Source organism: Hordeum vulgare, chromosome 3H (assembly GCF_904849725.1).
Source record: "Hordeum vulgare subsp. vulgare chromosome 3H, MorexV3_pseudomolecules_assembly, whole genome shotgun sequence".
Classification (NCBI taxonomy): domain Eukaryota; kingdom Viridiplantae; phylum Streptophyta; class Magnoliopsida; order Poales; family Poaceae; genus Hordeum; species Hordeum vulgare.
The window spans coordinates 133401388-133411203 of record NC_058520.1 but is presented as its reverse complement, the minus strand read 5'-3'; the positions used below and the strand labels follow the sequence as shown (position 1 = coordinate 133411203).

The 9816-nt window shown below is 41.3% G+C and overlaps 1 pseudogene; it reads left to right on the top strand.

Moving 5' to 3' along the window:
* Nucleotides 1–512: 512 nt before the first annotated feature.
* On the top strand, nucleotides 513–4336 carry LOC123441574 (annotated as a pseudogene).
* Nucleotides 4337–9816: the final 5480 nt, after the last annotated feature.

Sequence of the window (9816 nt, the reverse complement as noted above, 5' to 3'; positions counted from 1 at the left end):
TGATTAGTGCTAGAAACATGGTAGTCCAAAGATTTTAGTAAGGCAAATTGCTAGTACTTTTTGAGCAAGAATAGTTTCACTATGAGGCAAAAAACTGAAGCTATTCTTGTAAGAACTACTGTACAAAAAACTGAAGCTATTCTATTGCTCTGATTATGGTGGTCTTGGGGTGCTGTTTTATTTGCTTGCTTGTAAAAAGGAAAGGAGAAAGTTGAGGCTAGGAATGGCAAGTCAACTGATCAAGTGTTTGCTTCACTGAACTGAACTTGTGAGATGTGTTGGAGAAGGCAGTTAGTACATTGCTTCAGTTAATGAGCTGTGAAAACGAAGGCAGCAGCTTGCTTGTATTAAGTGTGCTACTTGCTTGCTTGTATTGATTGCTTGTATTAAGTGTGCTACTTGCTAGCTTCATTGAGCTAGCTTGCTTCATCTATTTTGATGATGAATAGTTGGTTGCGTCGTTGAGCTAACTAGCTTCATCTTTTTTATGTTGAAAAATGATCAGGTTGACGATGATTGACCTGAATGAGGAACCCGATGAAAATAATGGTGATCATGTGTACTGTACACAACATGCTGCTGGAAATACAGAGTTTGTTGCAGAATCACCTAATCCTCCTATGATTCAGAAAGTCAGTGTTCCTGCTACAGAAGGAATTTTTACGGATGGGCGCTCAAGCCAAGGGATGGCTGCTCTAGGTAATACACAAACACCTGCAGCAGTAGCTTCTGAGAGTGATGGACATACCCTTGATGGCACAGGTGCACCGAGAGATACTGGTGGGACTGTTGCTAATGGGTTCGGTGCTGAAAATGATATGAAGCTTGGTCACAACCAAAGGAGCCTCATGTGGGCATGAGGTCGCGCAAAAAACCACTACAATTCTTATTCATTGCATATTGGCTTTTCAATAAAAATGAATACTTCAAGGAAGGCTGCAAAAACTGGAGAGCTGATAAAGCAGCAATTTGTTTGCAACAAGTTTCGAAAGCCTAAAGTCGATGACGGAGGGGCAGAAAATATTTCTATGCTAGATGAAATTGTTGACGAAACAAAAAATGATGATCAAGATGAGGATATTGTCTTTCTTGATGATGACAGTAAAACCAAAAAGACGACCAAGAAGCAGAAGAGAGATACAGTATTGCAAACTGGTTGCAAAGCTAAGATGGTTGTGAAACTAATTGATGGCAGATGGGAAGTGATCCACTTTGTTGGCGAGCACAACCATCCATTGGTTGACAAGCCATCTTTGACTAAGTATCTGCGATCACACCAAGGGATCCCAGCAGAAGAAAGGGCATTCCTTACACATCTTCATAACTGCAATTTGACTACAGGTTTAAACCAACACCCCTAGCCCCTACAACGAGCACCAACATTAACACATGGTTAAAATTTGACACACTGGAGATGCCTAACAATTTTTTGTTTATTGCTTCCAACTCCCTGTCTGACTTGCTTGAAAACATGTGCCTTATTTGCTTGATAATAACAAAGAACTTGCTTGCAACTGGGCATGATAATGCATGATTTGTTTAACACTCTGGTTGCTGAACTTGCATAACGCTTATCTGTTTGTGCTCGATTGGAAGTTTCTACTTGCCTGATTATTGTCGGTAAAACAATTTTGATGTGCATCTAGACTTACCTATGATTGGTATGACTGTAGTTGCAAGTAGCAAGTAACAATTTTGTGTTTCTTGGTTCCAACTCTTGTCTGACTTGCTTGAAACATATAACTATTGTGTGTAGTTTGCTCGTGTATTGCCTGGTACATTTTTGTCGTAGTTGGTTGTATAGCTTCTGTGATTTGCCTAGAATCTGCATTTGAGTTGCCTTCATCTAAGAAATAGAAATTGTTCTTGATACTATTTTTGTGTAAAAAAATGGTTAACCACTATTGTCACTTGATGGCGGCAGGTCGTATGATGCACATAATGTCAGAATTCTATGGGACGGAACTCATTATCCCTTATACCACTAAGCACATTACAAACCTCAAGACGGTCTTGAACCGGGATGCTACAAAAGAAGGGGATATGATAGAGACAGTTGCATACTTTAAAGATCAGCAGAAAGAAGATCCAGAATTTTTTACAAGATAAAGTATGATGAGGATGACAGGGTTGAAAATATTTTCTGGGTCGATGGTGCATCAAGGAAGGCTTACATGGAATCTTATCATGATTGCATCTCCTTTGACACAACATATATGACTAACATGTACAACATGCCCTTTGCGTCATTCATTGGAATTAATAGGCATGGGAAGTCATTCATGTTGGGTTGTGGTTTTGTTAGGCAAGAGTTGGCGTCAAGCTTTGATTGGCTATTCCAGACCTTCCTTGAGGCAATGCATGATGTAGCACCCACCAACATCATAACCAACCAAGACATCGCAATGGCACAATCAATTAAAAGAATCTTCCCTACAAGTGTGCACCGCTGTTGTCCGATGGCACATTATGAAAAAGGCACAAGAAAAACTTGGAGCATTGTTGGGGCGAAACCCTGGCTTGTCCAAAGATTTCAACAATTGTGTTGACTTTACCTTGACGCCAGAGGAATTTGAGGCGGGATGGACTGAGATGATGTTGAAGTATGAGGTTATGACTGACTCCCACTTCGAGACTTTATACAAATACCGAGAAACATGGGTGCCCTGTTACTTCAAGCACCGGTTCTTCCCTTTCTTGCAGTCAACTCAACACAGTGAGGGGTTCAACGTTGTCCTTAAGCGATATGTGAACCCACACAAGTCAATTTTGAACTTCGTGAAGCAATATCAGAAAATCCAAACACACATACTAGTCCGAGAGGGTTCAAAAGATTACAGGACAGGACACTTGGAGACTGAAATGTGGTCGTCTTACCCCATTGAGAAGCAGGCATATGATTCCTATACTAGGGACTTGTATGAGAAGTTCCGTGATGAGTTTCAGTTGACTACGAGGTACAACGTACGACCACATGGTGAAAACTTGTATGAGGTTTACCCAAATCGAGAGTGGGTTGCTAAATATGGTTGTAGGAGCTATTTTGTCACAGTAGAAGCTGGTGCTGGAGACTACAGATGTGACTGCTGCAAGATTGAGCGGGAGGACATGCTATGCTGCCATATCTTGAAAGTTTCCAACCAACTTGGTGTTGATGAAATCCCAGCGCGGTACATACTTAGAAGATGGACACCTTTAGCAATTTCTGATGCACCCCCCGCTGTCGAGGATAAACCCGATGAGTTGCCAGCACAAACCAAGAAAGAACTAAGGCATGCTAATTTGGTGATGGATTTTGGTAGTCTTGCTCGGGTTGCCAGTGCGTCAGATGCTGCAACCGATATTGTGAAGAAGCACATGCGTGGGGCACGTCATGAGATCCAAAATCTCAACATGTCAAGGAAGAATAAGCCGGCAGTACCTCCCGCTGGGCCCACTGGTGGTCCTCAAGCATCAGCTGGTGGTTCTACACCACCACCTAGTAATACTCGGGCAAAAAGAGGACATGTGTTGGATGTTGATGGACCTAAAGAAGGTCCTTCTGTTTGTAGGCAGCAGAAACCTACTTCTGCAGCAGGGAGGAAAAAAGCAGCAGTGCAACCCGGTAACTCTATGAGTGAAGGTGGACAGCAACAAACAAATAGTAGGACTTCAACACTGCCCAGGGGACCTCCAGCGCCAGTGCCAAGGCCAAGGCATGTGCATACACTAAGAGGGGTTGTGCCACAAATATTTGGGGATGCAGCACTAGTGAGAGGCCCTGTCCCACCACATATGGGTCCTAGACCAACAAACTGGCCTGCATCACAACCTATGGGGGATGTACAACCAAACCAGGGCCCTAACACAGCAAACACAATGTATGTGACTAGTGCTGCACTTGAACAATCGCCTAGAGCGTCACCAACAGTTGATGGTGGGCATGGACAGCGTCCCGGTTCTTTTACAATGCAAGAAGAAAGTGGCAGCACATTTTCAACTACCATTGGGCAACCTCCTGCTAGACATGAACACCCGCCACTCAATATAGCATCACTACATGCAGCTGTTGCGGCCGCGCAAGGTGCTTCCATGGTTGAACCACATTTTGGGGAAACTACTACCACACCTGACCCTACAATTCCTAGAGACCCTCCAAGATCAACTACAAAAGGTAGGACAAAGTTAAAAAGAATTGAATCAGCACTTGAGCTGCACCCGAAGAGGAAAAACAAGTGCAACTATTGTGGGTCTGTTAACCACACTGGTGCACAGTGCAAGACCAGACTGGTGTGATGTACACACAAAGAACGGATGGTTGAAAAATATTTTGCATTGTCAACTTCCTACTTTTTACCCCTGGAATTTTGAAGTTTTATATGTTTGAAGATCCGAAAACTGCTTATGTAATGGTAATACTATGGGTTTCTGTTTTATGGTTTTTGTGACTATCATGCCTCACTTTGTAGTTTGTTTTGCGTGTTGATGGAATGTGAGTTGCCTGTTGTTGTGCTTTGTATTGCCTAGCAAAAAAATGAATACATGCAACTCACCCTGATGGTCCATAAATTACATGCAAAAATCTATAATGCTGAAGATGCAATAATCTTCTGCTTATGTAATGATGATATTAATTTTCTTTTATCGTCTTTATTATTAGTTTGCCTCACAATATAGTTAGGGATGTTTGGATATGACATTTGAGTTGCCTGGTCAAATTTACTTATACATGCAACTCCCCGGGTCCAAAAGAATCCAATCCCGCGGTGAAAAAAAATTCAAAAGCATTTCCGTAATGCTGATGATGCAGTAATCTTTAAAAATACTGGCAAACTTCAGAACAAGAACATAAAGAATAGTACACGTGAGGGAAGAAAAGAAACTGGCCATTGCTAACTTGAGGATGGCTTTCCATGGAGCATTGTTGTGCACGTTGTCAATCCATGAGTTGGTCAGCTGTTTCCTGATGTTTGGGACATCCTTGGCAGTGAATTTTGGAACAGCCCTTCCATCCCAGTTGTTTGCTATTGTAAGGGCAAAAATACCACAGTCGAACCTATCCATTTACATTATGTTTTCTAGTTAGCTGGTTTACTCTATGTACCAGTGTCACTTGACAATGTCTGAAAAAGTAGTGTCTGTGTGATTGGATGCTTACCCGTTGTCTTGTTGTGGAACATCAATGTTGATTAGTCCAAAATCATCCAAACAGATGTGAGACCTGGCATAGTGCTCTTCCCACAAAACACGAACACTTGCAACAATTTTCCTAGCGCAAACATCTAGACTCTTGTTCTTAAGCGTCCTCCAAGAATCAAGAACCTCAAAACATTGATCCCTGATGTTCACATTGAAAATCCAATAATGATTGCCTGTAACTGGCTCTGTCTTGTCAATGTTCTCTAAAACCGGGAACATAATCTGTTAGAAAAGTAGGCAATCTGTGGTTAGTAGTGAAAATAAGCAAGTTCAATAGTTATACACGCGCAAAAGTACTACCGCGCAAAAAACATGCCACATGTTGGATGTTAGCAAACTTTTTTTGTGTGCTCATGTAAGCAACTTGTATAGATAGATGCAGAGTCGAAAAATATCATGAGTGTAGGCAAGTTGGCAACCCTAGAAAAAATATATTTAACTTACCATATCTTGACGGTCCAAGTGATTTGATTTCTTGAAACGAGAAATGAGCTCCTTGCTGGTCAATTCCATTTTTTGCAGCCAAATCTTGTGACAGGAATAATATGGAGATGACCATGAGCAAATATTCAGAAAAAAGGAAAATAATTGCAAAACTACATGTATTAATGATGGATTAATGATTGAACTTTTCTTACCGAGAACCTGAGCGGCATCAGGACCTTCTTTGAGTCTGGTGGCAAGTTGAACATTATAGATTGAATTCCAACTTCCATTACATGGCTCAAGACAAAACCTTCCTTCTTCATTGACTTTGCGAGCTCCCTCACGGTGACAAAGTATCCACCATATGCAATAACCATTGCGCTGCAATGAAACAAAGACATTTAGCTAAAAAATCCTTCCTGCCTTGCCTACCACCATCCAGCTAAGAAAAAGCAATGAGGGGATGGTGAGATGAAAAATAAAAAAATGCAGAAAACATTTCAAACTAAACCAAAATTGCCTGATTATATAATTTGGATTGCCTATAAAATTAGTTTGAATTGCCTGCATAAAAGCATTAACTTGCCTAGAAAAAGTGCATTGTGCAAAACCTTGCAAGGAAAATGGAATGAGCATATTGTTATACCTAGTATCTACATTTGGTGATGCTTCTTCATTAAGTCAACCATGCAAGATAACCGATGCATACAATCTATTTGCTTCAGGTTTCGACATATAAACCTTTTTCTCATTATAGTCAATGAATGGGGACCTCTTGCAAGGAGGTGGCTTGATAATCCTTCTCTCAAATCGTTGTGGGGGCATCTCTCTTGAGCTAATACTACTATAAATCTTGTTGCCTGATCCCACTTCTCCTTGTTTGGAAATTTTTTGGGGAGTTTGATACATGTTTTGCTCAGTTATGATCCCAGCTGAACAGCCTGCTTCTGCACACGGTTCATCTATGCCTTCAAGGTCCAAAACATAATCGTCATCTATTATTTCAATAGTTGGGTGCATAGGTACAGACAATTCTTTGAACTCATGCCCATCAAATCCGCTAGATCCGTCATTCTGATGTGCTCTGTCATCTACAAATGTTGTGGGCAAATCATCAATGCCTAGATCAAAGTTGGTGCTCGGCAGTACTCACTATAAAATGCAGTTGATCTTTCACTGTTGCTTTGATGTTGTTGTTCTATCTTTGTGGGGTTGATTTGGGGGTTCTTGCTATTTGGATGATCAAACCTTGCTAAGAGCTCACCGACATCCAGAACATTGACTTCTAGTGCATTTGTTGTCTTCCCACTAAGAGACATGAACTTCTGGAACCGGTCCTCCACATCAGATAAATGGAAAAGGTTCTCCTGGATACTTTCTTGTACTACTTCTGTGACACTTTTGGCTTCATGTTTGGCATCTGCAGTTAAACATACACGCAATTTCCCTAGGGCTGTTAGCAACTTTTGTTCTGAAATATTTGACGTGGTTTCAGCGATTTTGTCTTGCTCCCTTTTGATCTCCATACATGACACTGACGGAGGGGTGTTCTCTTTCTCCTTTTCCTGACCTGCATCATTTAATAGTACAGCCTGTGGTGATGCCTTGAGATCTTGCACCTTGCCCCTCTGGAAAGCATTGCCTACTTGCTTTACATTTCCTCGAGACGGAAAAGAAACTTGGCAAGTTAAGTCACCTAGAGGTTGTGTTCCACCAGGTTTTGCTTTACTAACTGACAGAGTGTTGCCTCCCTTTTTAACTTGATTTGGTACTACTCTTGTGGCATTAAGTGTTGCCTGTGCAAGACTTGGCTGAAAAGCAGTTGGGCTTGCCTCCTGCTTGGACTGAGTTGCCATAACTTGTGTGCAACTTGCATGTTTACCAGTCTGCTTTGATGCTAACCCTGGAGATACTGAGCTTGGTAGCATATTGCTTAGCATTTGTGTTTCATCGATTCCATTACTTGCCTCTTTACCTTCACTTATTGCTTTCTATTCTACTGAGAAGCCCCAGATTTTTTCATGGATGGCTGCCTTGCCTTCCCCCTTGGCCATATTTGCTATTTTCAGAACGAAATGTTTGTGGATCCCCTCCTGTTTCATTCATCACAATTGGCTCTAATATGAACCTGACACTTTTATTCTTCTTCTTAGGTAACGGAGGCGGTGGAACTTGGTTGTGACCAACTTGCTTTGGTTCTCCAACTTCAAGTGCAGAACCAATTTCTCTCATAACTTTCCGGCGAATCTCCTTTGGGCATATTTCCTCGGGGTTGAATTTGAATGGAAGATCCAAATCTTTTGCGCTCAACAACTCTTCAAAAATCCTCTTTGCTTCCAGTGCAAAAGATCTGTCTTCAATGTCCAACATTTCTCTCACTTCAAACAATGAGAAGCATGGGGTTGCGGATGCAGCAGTTTTAAGGTCTGTCATCACAAGATCTCTGACACAGATGCTATCTGCCTCATCCAGTGATTTGTTCTTCTTGTTGTCTTTCCTCTTTTCAAATAGAAATTGCAGTGTGCATTGTTCATTATCAACGCTGGCCGGTGTCCCACCTGAGCCACCGTTGCCGCCGGAGCCACCGTTGTCGCCTGTGCCAACGTTGTCGCCTGAGCCACCGTTGTCGCTTGAGCCACCGTTGCCGCCTGAGCCACCATTGCCTCCATTGTCATCATCATCATCTTCATCATCCCCCTGCTCATCATCTTCCTTTTGTTCTTCATTGTCATCACCTTCATCATCTTCCTTCTCTTCGTCATTGTCATCACCTTCATCACCTTCCTTCTCTTCTTTGTTGTCATCACCTTCATCATCATCATCGTCTTCCTTTCCTTCCTCCTCATCTTCTTTGTCCTTGTTTCCATCAATTTCGACTTCCCTCCCGATGTGAACACTTGTTCCCACCTCGTCACCATCATCATTGTCCGAACTGCCATCTTCTTTGCTGCCGTCATTATCTTTGTCCTCACAAACTTCGTCATTTTCCCTATGATCTTCCTCACTGCCATCATTATCGGAAATAAATGTCTCTTCTTCACTTAGCAAGCTGTCTGTGCCGGCTGGTACTTGTTGACGTCTTCTCTTCGATTGCCGCCTGCTTGTCTCAACATCATCAGGATCTGTTGTCCTTGCCCCCATTCATCATCATTGATCCTACCAAACCCAGTCACGAGTTTTCCAACTGCATGTGAAATTACGGAACACATTTCGTGCACCATCCCTGTGAGCTTCTTTTGCTTCTGCGAAACATAAAAAGTGGACAATAAAAACCATTATAAGAATCACCATCTGTTGAGGATATCAAAAAATGGAACAAGTAAAAAAAGATGATCAAAAAAAGAGAATCACTATTACAGGAAAAGAAACAACCATCGGTTGACTTACTGTTTTGTCATATGACTCGGGCAATCTTGTGGCAACAAATTTGGTGATGTGATACATGCTTCCAAACAAGCTATCGTCCGCACACCGTGAAAACTCGGTCTTAAGCTGGTGTTTTTGTTATCAAAAAAGGGAAAATATGAGTGACAACAAATGTGGCTGATGCATATTTCAAATGAAAAAATGGTAATTCTAATTGTATGAATTTGCCTGCATCCACTATCAGATTCCTTGATGCCTACTAAGTATAATGGATAGTTAAGATTCAGTAGGTGTTAGAGTTGCAGAAAAAATGTATGTAGTTTGCTAGTTTTGAGTGCATAAATTGCTTCTGTTGCAAGAGAAACTAGCTGATGTTAAACATATAAAATGCTGAATAGTTAAACTATCCATTGTTTGCCTACTATTAATTTAAAAAAGTAGTACAAAACATGTGCAATTACTGTCATAAAACACAAGTTCAAACTAAAACTGAAAACTACTTAAAATATGTGTAAAGCAATTGCCGAGAAAATCTTATTAACTTGCTTGCTCTTTCAAATTAAGTTGCCTCCTACAGTAGAGTACATCAGGTTTCTTCAGGAAAACATAGGTCCTTACAAACAAAAAGGATTGCATTTGCACATGGGAAAAAGTGTAATAGAAAAATAAAAGGAAATGAGGTTACCCTCAAATTGCGTATTCTCCCGGGGCCTTCCTGTCCTTCTTGATAACTTTAGAAATTAAATCTGAATTCCAAACTGACAGCCTTGGTACCAAGTTGGGAATTGGCTCATCAACATCCAACGAGTCTAGATACAACAGTTGTGTGATGACAAAAAACCAGAC